An 11,647-nucleotide genomic window follows, 5' to 3' on the forward strand; every position below is an offset into this window, starting at 1 on the left:
AATGTGCACGCATGCGCTAGATCTCATCTTTCATAGTCAGTTTCAGCCCATATTATTACATGAAACCGTGCGCACGTGTGAGTGGGGTTTCTCTGCGCCCTCTATTTTTCATAGTATTTTTTTTAGTATTATTATAACAATAAATTCATAATGGTTATAATTAATGTATAATTACCACTATTAAAATGTATAATAGCTACCACTGAAGATGCTATAATATGTTAAAATACATCAGTACAATTTAATCAAAATTATTACGTATAGAATATTATTTATGAAATATGATTTATCAACTTATCAAAATTACTCAAATTTGTTTAAAATAATTTTAACTCAATCAAAATTACGTTAACACTGATGCAACCCGAGTAAACCTGGTCAAGTCATCGCTCTATCTGGATCCTGCACGTCGATTGACACCTTCGATGACCAAATCAGGCGTCAATCTCCCCTACCCTCACGACCACAGTGGTTCTCGGATGATGAGGAATCATGACCGAATGATTTCTCGCTGAGTTCAACCTCTGATAATCCTTGAAGCAAAACCAACCTCAGCTAGGCTGCCTACCTAGAAAGCTACATCGAGCTAACGACCAAATAGTGTCTGGAGTACGACCCAATGGTTCTGTCGTGTGATCGTCCATACTACCTACTTAAGGCTCGCTGACAACTTATGTGGACCTTCCATCTCCGTAGTTATATAAGATTCCGTGAAGGTAGGTGAAGATATGGTTTTTCTTCTCTCACGCAAAGATTAATCTTCTCCGTCTTCTTCTTTGAGTTCTTACGCTCTCTCGTGCACGCATGACAGTCTTCCTTCTTAGCATGTCGCTGACTTGATCATCGGAGGGGTCAAGTCAGCAACTCTAGCCCCTGACTGACTGCTTTGATTTGTAAGACACATGCAACAAATACACCGGAGGACTGATCCCAACCATAGTCTCGGAGGTAGAAGGGGAGGAGGAACCTAATCTAATGAAGAAGGGCATCATTAAATTGATGCAACCTCTGGGAAAAGATACAAAAGCCTATGATGGTGAATATTATGAGAACTACAGTGAATTAGTTGAACATAAATTGATCCCATACATTGACAATCATTGAGACAACTAGAGGTCTGGTTCCATGGACGAAACCCCCACAAATGGTGGCTATAGTAGTTGAAGCAACCTTGTGACAAGGCCCTACTCCCCGAGTTGAGGAAGAAGAGGAGATGGCACTAGTTGAAGAAGTTCCTATAGTCAAGCCCACGACACAATGCTCTAGAGGAGCCACTTCGATATGTCATCCAGATAAACAACTCATTAGCATTGAGTTGGTTGGATTGCTACTATTCAAAAGTATGATCGCATGATAAATGTCATTCACTGAAGGCATTCTGAAGGAGAAACTACCTTAGCACTTCCAACCGCTCCACATCAAATGAGTATAATGGCACTACCGACCGGACGATCACCTATGCCACTTTGAAAATGCAACCTTTTTACACCAATATTCTGAGAGGGTGAAGTGTCAATTCTTCCTCACAAATAGACTCACTCAGCAATGGTTCAACATGCTAAGGTCTGATCCATACAATCTTTCGATAATTTTCCCGCCCTGTTTCTACACTATATTTCCATCTCAAAGAGGTATCCACCCACCCCTCTCTACCTCTTTAATTTTAAGCAAAATTCACAAGAGTTCCTAGGCATCTATATTCCATGATTCACCCAAGCTACATTGGAGATAACCTCGGTTGTGCTCGAGATTTTAACAGATAACTTTTCCCAAGCACTATGGGAGGGCGACTTTTTCTACTCCTTGTTGAAGAAGTCTCCACACAACTACGAAGAACTTCTTGTTAGGGTCGAGAAGTATATAAGCATGGAGGAGGACTAGAGAGCTTCCCAAGAGTCAAGAGGAGCTCATCCGACTAAGGTCCCATAGTGACGATAGGAAGTGCTCAGCCATACTATCAAACTGATATCGTATCACAAGTGCATAGTTATCGTCAAGTAATAAAATATCGATCCCATATGGACTGTTGATTAAGCACTAGTTATCTTCGCATAATGAATTATCTAGACGATTGGAGGTTGAGTTGATCACGAGCCAGCTTAAGAGAATGAGAGAGAGAAGGAGAGTTGAGAGACTAAGAGGGAGAAAATGAGATAAGAGGGAGAAAGAGTGATTGGGAGAATGATTTTAGGAGTTCAATTTCATTATGATGCTAATTAATATCCCTATGTATTGTTCATCTTCTTACCTCCATGTCTATAATTTGTGGTGATCCTGTCCGAACCAGGAGTCAACGGACACTGGGCACGTGGCGCTCCCTTCTGGATCCTCGAGCGCTCCGGCGAACCTGCAGTAAAACCGAGCCGGGAGGGGTGTCCCGGCGACGGCCCTCCGACGCTCAAGTCAGGCGAGGAATAACGAATAGGTGGCCTCAAGATGAAGTTTTTTGCATACCTCCGGTGAAGAAATGGAGGCCTTATATAGACCTCTCGAAGAAGCCTGGGCGCGCCAGTCGAAGCAACCACCTGCCTTTGACCATGCCCAGGTATGGGTCTGTCAGAAGGGCCATGCCCAAATATGGATCTGTCAGGCAGACGTCCATGAGACCATACTGCTACTGTATCAACCTTTCCATGATGTGACGGCAAGATCCTCCATCGTGCGATCTTGTGTACGGCCTAGTCATCCTTCTGCTGATATCCCATATCCCGAGCTGAGCGCATAGGCCGCTCGGCCACCTTTGTACCCTCGCCCGTATTTTGGCCGAACGGACAACCCGCTCGGCCCTCTGGCCCCTGCCGAGCGGACTACCGCTCGGCCCTCCGATCCTCCTACCTTGGCGTCGGAAACCCAAGCCCCTGGATGGGTTATCTCTAGCTCCGCTCGGACCTACCCATCTGCTCGGCGCGGCCGTTAACCGCTTAGTCAGCCCTTCATCGGTCCTCAAGCTTAGACCCTTCAGGAAGTGGGTCCCCCATTCTTACTGTCGGATCATGTGGGATTTCTAACTAAGGTTTGGCACAACCCCATGAAGATCGCACCTGGGAGTTTACCCAAGTTCTAATATCATCAAGTAAAGAATCAATTCTAAAATATCTGGATAAGTGTATACAATTCTCGAGTCATCCGATTCTTTCCTAATGATAGATTAATACAACTAAGTAGAAGAAATAATCTAGAATGTCACACCCCAGAGGAGTTCCTGCCAGAGGAGTTCCTGCCAGAGGAGTCCCTGCCAGAGGAAATTTCGATAACATCTCCCCTGTATAAATGACAATCTGAAACTCACTACAAAACCCTCAAGGCTCACAAACCTGGGCCAACACGGCCGGAACATATATAATGAAATAAGATAAGCATTCCACGCAATATATATAATTCAGCCTTTGGCTGACACAACCACACAGTTATAATGGTAAAACCTACTCCACTACAATGAGGAAAGCACAACACATTGGAAAACCTTCGCAGCGGAAACATGGGCATTATACCCTAAGCACGATATAAAATATAAAGTGTAAAACACATACATCACAAGTATGCAGTTCATAACAAGGAAACACAAGTCCGATAATATAAAACCATCTCGACAACTAGTGGGGACTAGCGACTGGAACCTCCTAACAGCTTCAACCTGAAATAGAAAATATATCAACTGGGTGAGTCCAACACTCAGCGATACCAAGCTGACATGCATAATAGGAAATAACCAATAGTAACAATTATGCGTACAGTCTCCTGGAATAATAATGAAAAATGCAAAACTAAAGGAAATGGGAGAAGTTATACTCACCAGGACCTCCTATCAGAATAATAAAGTCGTCGGATCGAAATGTCATATATCCTGTATGCATGTCAATCATATGCATCCACCAAATATGCAGCAAACAAAGTGCAGCAAACACAAGCAATAAATGTAATCATGCATATGATGCAAATGACATGTCCTGATCACCCTTGATGTCAGTCAGCCATCTCACACACGATGGTGAGACCGAGTGGGTAGAGTTGTGATAACTGTGCACTCTGTCATCACTGCTCCTGAGTGGTCGAGTGGACAGAATACTATCGAAGTACACCTATCCTCCTACCCCAAATCATAAGTGGGGGAGCTCAATGCTCTCATCTCCCTTAGTCAGTCCAGAGGAGGGATCCCTGTCCTACTACCACGCTGCCTCACGCTACCCATGAATGGACCAGTGGAGCACTGAGAGAGCAACCTGCTGCAACACACCCTGCCTGAATAAAAACCACTAACCCATGAGTGGTTGTGTATGCAGTTCCATGTAACTGGCGATGTGCTCAACAATAATGGAGCTGACAATCGCTCAGCATGTAACTGGCGAGTAGGCAATGGAGCACGGGTTGCTGTTGTTGCTGTAGGGACTTACTATCTATCTCTGCCCTCTAGGTTTGTACTAGAATTAGATGAATGTTGTTATGTGTCTGCTTTTACCAAGAACATCATTTCAGTTTCTTATTTAGACAAGAAAGGTTTTTCGTTTATAATAAAGAACAAATGTTGTTCTGTCTATTTAAACGATATGTTCTATTATAGTGCACCTTTGATGAACGGACTCTATATTCTAAACTTAGAGAACCCCATCTATAACATAAGTACCAAAAGGTTCAAGTCAAATGAAATGAACCAAACCTATCTCTAGCATTGTCGCTTAGGTCATATAAATGACAAACGCTTATCCCAGCTCCATAAAGATGGTTTGCTGGACTCATTTAATTTTGAATCATATGAGATATGTGAGTCATGCCTACTGGGCAAGATGACTAAGACTCCCTTTAGTGGACACAGCGAGAGAGCGACTGACTTGTTAGGACTTATACATAGTGATGTATGTGGCTCTTTCAATGTCGCTGCCAGAGGTGATTATAGGTACTTCATTACATTTACTGATGACTTCAGTAGATATGGTTATGTGTATTTGATGACACATAAGTCTGAATCCTTTGAAAAGTTCAAAGCATTCAAGAATGAAGTACAAAACCAGCTTGGCAAAAGTATTAAGATACTTCGATCAGATCGAGGTGGTGAATACCTTAGCCATGAGTTTCGTGACTATCTAGCTGAGTATGGGATTCTATCCCAACTTACTCCTCCTGAAACACCACAGTGGAATGGTGTATCCGAAAGGAGAAATCGTACCCTATTAGATATGATACGGTCTATGATGAATCACACAGATCTTTCTATATCTCTTTGGGGTTATGCTTTAGACACAGCAGCCTTCATACTTAACCGTGTTCCATCCAAGGCTGTGATAAAGACACCATATAGGATATGGACTGGGAGAGATGCCCAGGTGTCTTTTATGAGAATTTGGGATTGTGAGGCTTACGTTCGACGTCAGGTCTCGAATAAACTGAGACACAAATCCGATAAGTGCTATTTTATAGGATATCCCAAGGAAACGAAGGGATATTATTTCTACATTCCCAGTCAACACAAAGTAGTTGTGGCTAAGACTGGGGTATTTCTATAAAGAGACTTTGTTTCTAGAAAAACTAGTGGGAGTACGTTCAATCTTGAAGAAGTTCAGGATATGGACCATAACACTGAAGTCTTGATGGAAGTTAAACTGGAACCACAAAGTGTTGCGGATGATAAGATTGTTCCACAAAGAATTGAGGAACAACAACCAGTTCAAGTAGACATACCTCTTCGCAGGTCTGATAGGGTACGTCGTCAGCCTGAGAGATACTCATTTCTCTTGTCTGACCATGATGACGTTATCCTCATTGAGAATGAGTCTACCTCCTATCAGGAAGTTGTGATGAGCCCAGATTTTGAGAAATGGCTAGAGGCCATGAGATCCGAGATGGAATCCATGTACACCTACCAAGTATGGACTTTGGTTGATCCACCTGAACGGGTCAAACACATTGGGTGTAAGTGGGTCTTTAAAAGAAAGATTGACATGGATGGACTTATATATAAGGGTCGTCTGGTAGCTAAAGGTTTCAAGCAAATTCATGGTATTGATTAAGATGAAACTTTTTCTCCAGTAACGATGTTTAAGTCCATTCGGATCATGCTTGCTATTGCAGCATACCACGATTATGAGATCTGACAGATGGATGTCAAAATCGCATTTCTGAATAGAAACTTGCTCGAGGATGTGTACATGACACAACCTGAGGGTTTTGTAGATCCACAGCATACTGGCAGAGTATGCAAACTGCATAAGTCCATTTATGAACTAAAGCAAGTTTCTCGGAGCTGGAATCTTCGATTCGATGATGCAATCAAACAGTTTGGTTTCATCAAGAATGAAGATGAACCCTGTGTCTACAAGAAAGTTGTTGAGAACACAGTTGTCTTCCTTGTATTGCATGTGGATGACATACTACTCATTGGGAATGACATCCCTTTGCTGCAGTCTGTAAAGACTTGGCTGGGGAATTGTTTCTCAATGAAGGACTTAGGTGAAGCAGCATGTTCCCTATAAGAGACGCTAATTAGAGTTTAGATGTTCTCCCAAATTAATGTTAGAAAGTGACTCTTGAAATCTAGAACTATATGATGCTTTAACCAGACTTTCTAGGTTACCTCTTCTACTTAGTTACATTAATCTACCATTAGGAAATACAATAGATATCTTTAGAATTGTATAACTGGGATAACCCTTTAACCAGACTTTCTAGAATTATTTATTTATTTAATGACATTAGAACTTGGATAAACTCTCTAGTGCAATCTTCGTAGGGTTGAACCAAACTTTAGTTAGAATCCCTACAAAATTGTAGGTATGGAGATAAGAAAATGAACAATATATAGAGACATTAACTAGTATCTTAATGAAATCGAACTCCCACTACAAAAAAAATGATTTTTCACCGTTGTCATAGGCCTAAAAAACTACTGTTAAAAGACGTGTTATTAAAAGAGTTACTCAAAGACAACTGTTAAAAATCATTATCTTTTAGTCAACAATAATAATTTAATAATAATTTTTAACCGTTGTCTTTTTAGCATGATCAACAATAGTTAAACAATGATTTTAAGTCGTTATCTTTAAGTGCTTTTGAAAACAATTTCATAACATGTTTAAACCGTTGTGTTTTCAATTGAAAAGTAATAATTTGACAACCGTTTTAAACTGTTGCCTTTATTTGTGTTTTGCATCATTTTAAAATCATTGTTTTATTTAAATAATACATTTACAAAATTGTTGTCTTATATTTAAAAGATAACTTATTTAAATAATTAAAAATTATTGGGCTAACACACTTTGAAATATATATCAATCAAACCTTATATAAAATCAATCCAAATATCATCAAACTATCATTGATCAAAAACCTACATGCATAAATTACAATGGATGTGCCATCAATAGACTCGTAATGTACCAACAATTAAACTAAAAAAGTATGTAGCCATATTCCATAAACTTCTGAGCCAAGTATATAAAACTAAATAGTATATGCAATAGACAGAGAATTACACATGAATTTCAAAATATTTTGCTTTGTTAGATCAAATTTCCCCACTTGTACATCTTCTTGTGAAAATAAAAATCACATGATTTTAATCCAATTCAATAACAACAATAGCATCACAAAAAAAGGGGGAATAAAAAACACATCTATTAAAGTTTAAATGTAAGCAAGAAGTGCTCTAAGTAGAGGGTAAAAGAAATAGGCTTGGTTCATTTATTTCCTTCCGCTAACATTAACGTTGGTAAAAAAAATAGGCTTGGTAAAAAAAATAGGCTCTAAGCAACGAGTGCTCTAAGCATAGAGGAATAAACAAGCACATCTATTTCCTGCCGCTAACAATCATTTCTCAAAAATCTTGGTTCAGTTCATGCCAACTAACAAATCATGGTGTATCACACATATAAAAACAAGGAAAAATATACATAGCATCAAGAAGTGTCCTATAGTACAAAAATCATAAGTTATCCAGCACTTTTGTGCTTTGGTTATGTGCACCTGATGGACTGATGCCTGAGTTAGAGACCCTATCAAAAGCACCTTTGACTTCTGGATTACCTAGATGTAGAATCCAGTACTGCTTGACTGTGCCTTAGTGCTAGGAGTATGAGGCATTTGACTAGTATATGAATGCAAGCTCACGTAACTTTGTTTGGTTGCTCCCAATTGCATTTGACTAGTATATGTATATGAAATCATTAAACTATTTGAATTATATTACTCTGTCTAGAATTCAAGCCTGTGAAAAAAATTGCATGTTCAATAAACTATAAACTTACAATATATTATCACTTTCAGATGCAATAAGATGAATTCATGTACATACCTATTCATAAATATAATCATGTATACATTTAGCTACCTCGGATCGTACTTTATCAATTTCTTCTTGAGAGTATTCTGCTTTTATGAACTGTGAACACATATAAATTATATGATATTAAAGAACGAAACATAATTAATTAGAAAAATGATAACTAAATAAATTCTAATTATTTGAGATAACAAGATAATATTACTATCGATCGCAGTGCATCCCCATAGATCGTTGCAACTTCTTCAGTAAGTCATCTCATAAATCTCATCATGTAATAATCGCATTGTTTTGCATCTCTCATCATATAATAATCGCATTGTTTTGCATCTGGCTGCCTAGAAGCCTACATTTAAAAACTTACCATATATAAACAACCACACAATTTCCTAAAATTACTCTTAAGTGATACAAAGGACCAATGTCCTCAAGGTGCAAGTTTAGTTCATAATCATCTTGAAATACCTCATGATCTAAAAAAAAATTGACAATTTCCTTCTATTCAAGAGCACGCTTACAATACAATACAACATGCATAATGATCTTGGCACAATTGATGACAAAGTCTGATTGTTTTCTACACTGGCAGTTTTCTTCATTTGACGCTTCTAATAATTGTAATTGTAAACTTTTTAGATATGTGCAATACTAAATAATTTCATGGATATTTACTTTGAAATATTAGCTTAGATGTACCTCGTGTCATAGCATTAGCAAGTGTTTTGGCCAAGCCACATGTTTTCCAACAACATCACAAATAGTTTCACATTCATTAGGAATCAGAACTGACAAACTTGTTGATTTTTGCATTGCTTCATCAATGGATACACGCATACAATCCTTGGGTAATATAACACCATGGAGAATACAAATGCAAATCTATATATCAAATCTATACAATTACAATACAAATGTGCCCTTATAGTTTCAACATTTTTCTTCTTTATATTACCACATCTTGCAAATGGGCAAGGTATTGCATTAGGATCGTTAGTATTTTCCAATGAAAATTGCAAGACTCTACTTCAATATCATATTCACATGATAGTCTATCCTTTGATATTCATTCTTTGTCCATTCTTATTACAAGTACTAATCATCTAGAAATCAGGCAACACCTACCTTCAAAACAATTGTACATCATATAACAAGATCTTAACACAACGAACAAGAAATGTCACATATTTTTAGCATACAATTTGTACAATCAAGTAACTAAACTATTCAAATAAGTGACTCTTCAGATTATTTTTGTGTGCCCAAAGAGAGCAAGCTTTCTAAAACCTTGATCCTATCAAAGTCATGATACAAGCTCGGTTTAATAAATGGGAATACAATAGCAAATCTCAATCTTTTTATTCATAATCATTAACTAATTAAGACTTAAAGAGATTACACAAAAAATCTAGTTTTTGATAATCAAACACACAAAATTTCAATAGAGAATAGCATAAAGAGAGAACTGGTACTGCAGAACAACAAAAAGAGAGTGAGATAATTCATTAAAGTGGTTTCACAAAGAAAGTTGCTTTTATTAATTAATTCTCAAAAGAAGTTGGGTTAATAGCAAGAAAATCATTTCGAGTGCCATTTGCTTGGTGGAACAATAAGCATATTTACCTTTTCCCTACTATACTCTACAACTACTCATTCCATATCACGATTAGGCTCTAGCAACTGCTACTTTGTAATTTTCTTTTTTTATTGTTTGTGAAAGTCACAGGCATCAATGTACGCTATTAAGACTTAGATGGACTCGAACACTTAATGTCACTGGTACCACGACCCTAAAACCATCCTCCTCTCATGTTGCAAACTTCATTTTGGACTAGCATCAAGATCTGATTTTCGCAAACTACATTTTGGACTAGCATCAAGATCTAATAGAAAATCTAAATCTACCTGAACTAGTCACTAGAAAAATATTCCATGGAAACAACTTACCAGTGGGAAATAGGGAGTACTGAGTAGGGACTACGGGAACAGTGGAAAATAGAAGAAAACTAGGAAAGGAAGCAAAAAATCTAACCTTAAACAGGCCTTGGTGATTGCCAAACTTGTGGCCTGTGGGATACGAGTTGGGAGATTAACGACTTTCGAACTATTGTATTCAAGCTTGCCATCTGTCGGAGTCAGACTGCCTTCTTTCAATTTGTCTGCACTCTGCAGTCATTCATGCAGCTATGGGGAGGTGCTGAGGTAGGTGTGTGCCAGGCGGAATGTTGATCTGCAGTTTTGCCTCACGACCACAGGGAGGCGCTGGCCGCTGAGGCGTGTGCGATGGTGCGACTCTGCGAGTGGGACGTTGGCGGCGATTCGGCAAAGGCGAAGCGGATGGGAAAATAGAAATTGGGAGGCAATTCAACGAGGGTGAAGGTGAAGGTGAGGCGGTGGGAAAATAGGGTAGGCGGCGATTCTGCATAAGAAGAGAGTTAGAGATTTAATATTTGATTTATACTTTTATCTCAGCCATAGCATTTGAAATAGGGTAAAGCTTTCGAGAGCCGTGATTCTTCATCGGATTAGAAAAAAAAAACAACAATAATTTAATAAAATAATTATCCATTATCATATAAATAACACTAATAGATAACGATTAATTAAAGTATTATTGTAAGTAAAAAAATTATAGATAATATTTTTAAAAATCGTTATCTTTAACATACATAAGATAATATTTTTAAAAAAATTATGATCTTTTTTTCAAAAAAATATCAATAACAACAGTTTTCAATAAAATTATTGTTAAATAGAAAAAGACAATAGTTTTTTAAAAAATCGTTGTCTATTGAGTATGATTGAATCATAAATTTCTTGTAGTGTCCTAGAATTATTCACTAATCACTTTATCTCTCTCTTGCTCTCTCAATTCTCTCTCTCTCCTTCTCAACCTTGCTTTCAAGCTTCCAACCAATCTTCAATTATCTAGATAATTTATCGTGTGAAATCAATTAGTGATTAGTCAATAGTTCCTGTGACATTGATATTTTTATTACTTGATGATAATTGTACACTTGTGGCAGCGTAACAAGTTTTGGTATCGTTGTCGAAAACTATTTTTGATTAACATTAGTTGATTAGTATATGAGTTACTCTAGACTTGTTGATAGATTTTTCATTTACTGGTTTGTTTTTATTATGCATTTTATTTTGTCTTTAATTCTGTGTTTATTTTTTGTAATCAATACAAAAATTGGTTGAGTGTCATGATTACTTTAGATCTTCTATATTCATGTGCAATTTCATGACTATTCCTTGTGTCTTGTGAGTTTAATACTATTATTTCAGATGAGACCAAAAATTTTATTTAGCCATAGATTGGTATTCTTAGAAACTTAAAGGCTTCAATGCAATTTACAATTTAGATGATGAGAAAAT

The 11,647-nt window shown here is 37.7% G+C and overlaps 1 long non-coding RNA gene across 2 annotated transcripts; it reads right to left on the bottom strand.

The window, feature by feature from the left end:
- Positions 1-3,476: 3,476 nt before the first annotated feature.
- Positions 3,477-10,719, bottom strand: LOC122045517. Of its 2 annotated transcripts, none has more exons than XR_006130005.1 (4): positions 10,299-10,719; positions 8,475-8,615; positions 8,282-8,368; positions 3,477-3,634 (listed from the first exon to the last, which is right to left on the bottom strand). It is a non-coding gene; the product is annotated as an uncharacterized LOC122045517 (long non-coding RNA). The 2 variants fall into 2 exon arrangements; XR_006130004.1 differs by lacking the exon at positions 3,477-3,634 and adding an exon at positions 6,571-8,194.
- Positions 10,720-11,647: the final 928 nt, after the last annotated feature.

This window comes from Zingiber officinale, chromosome 2B (assembly GCF_018446385.1).
Source record: "Zingiber officinale cultivar Zhangliang chromosome 2B, Zo_v1.1, whole genome shotgun sequence".
Classification (NCBI taxonomy): Eukaryota; Viridiplantae; Streptophyta; class Magnoliopsida; order Zingiberales; family Zingiberaceae; genus Zingiber; species Zingiber officinale.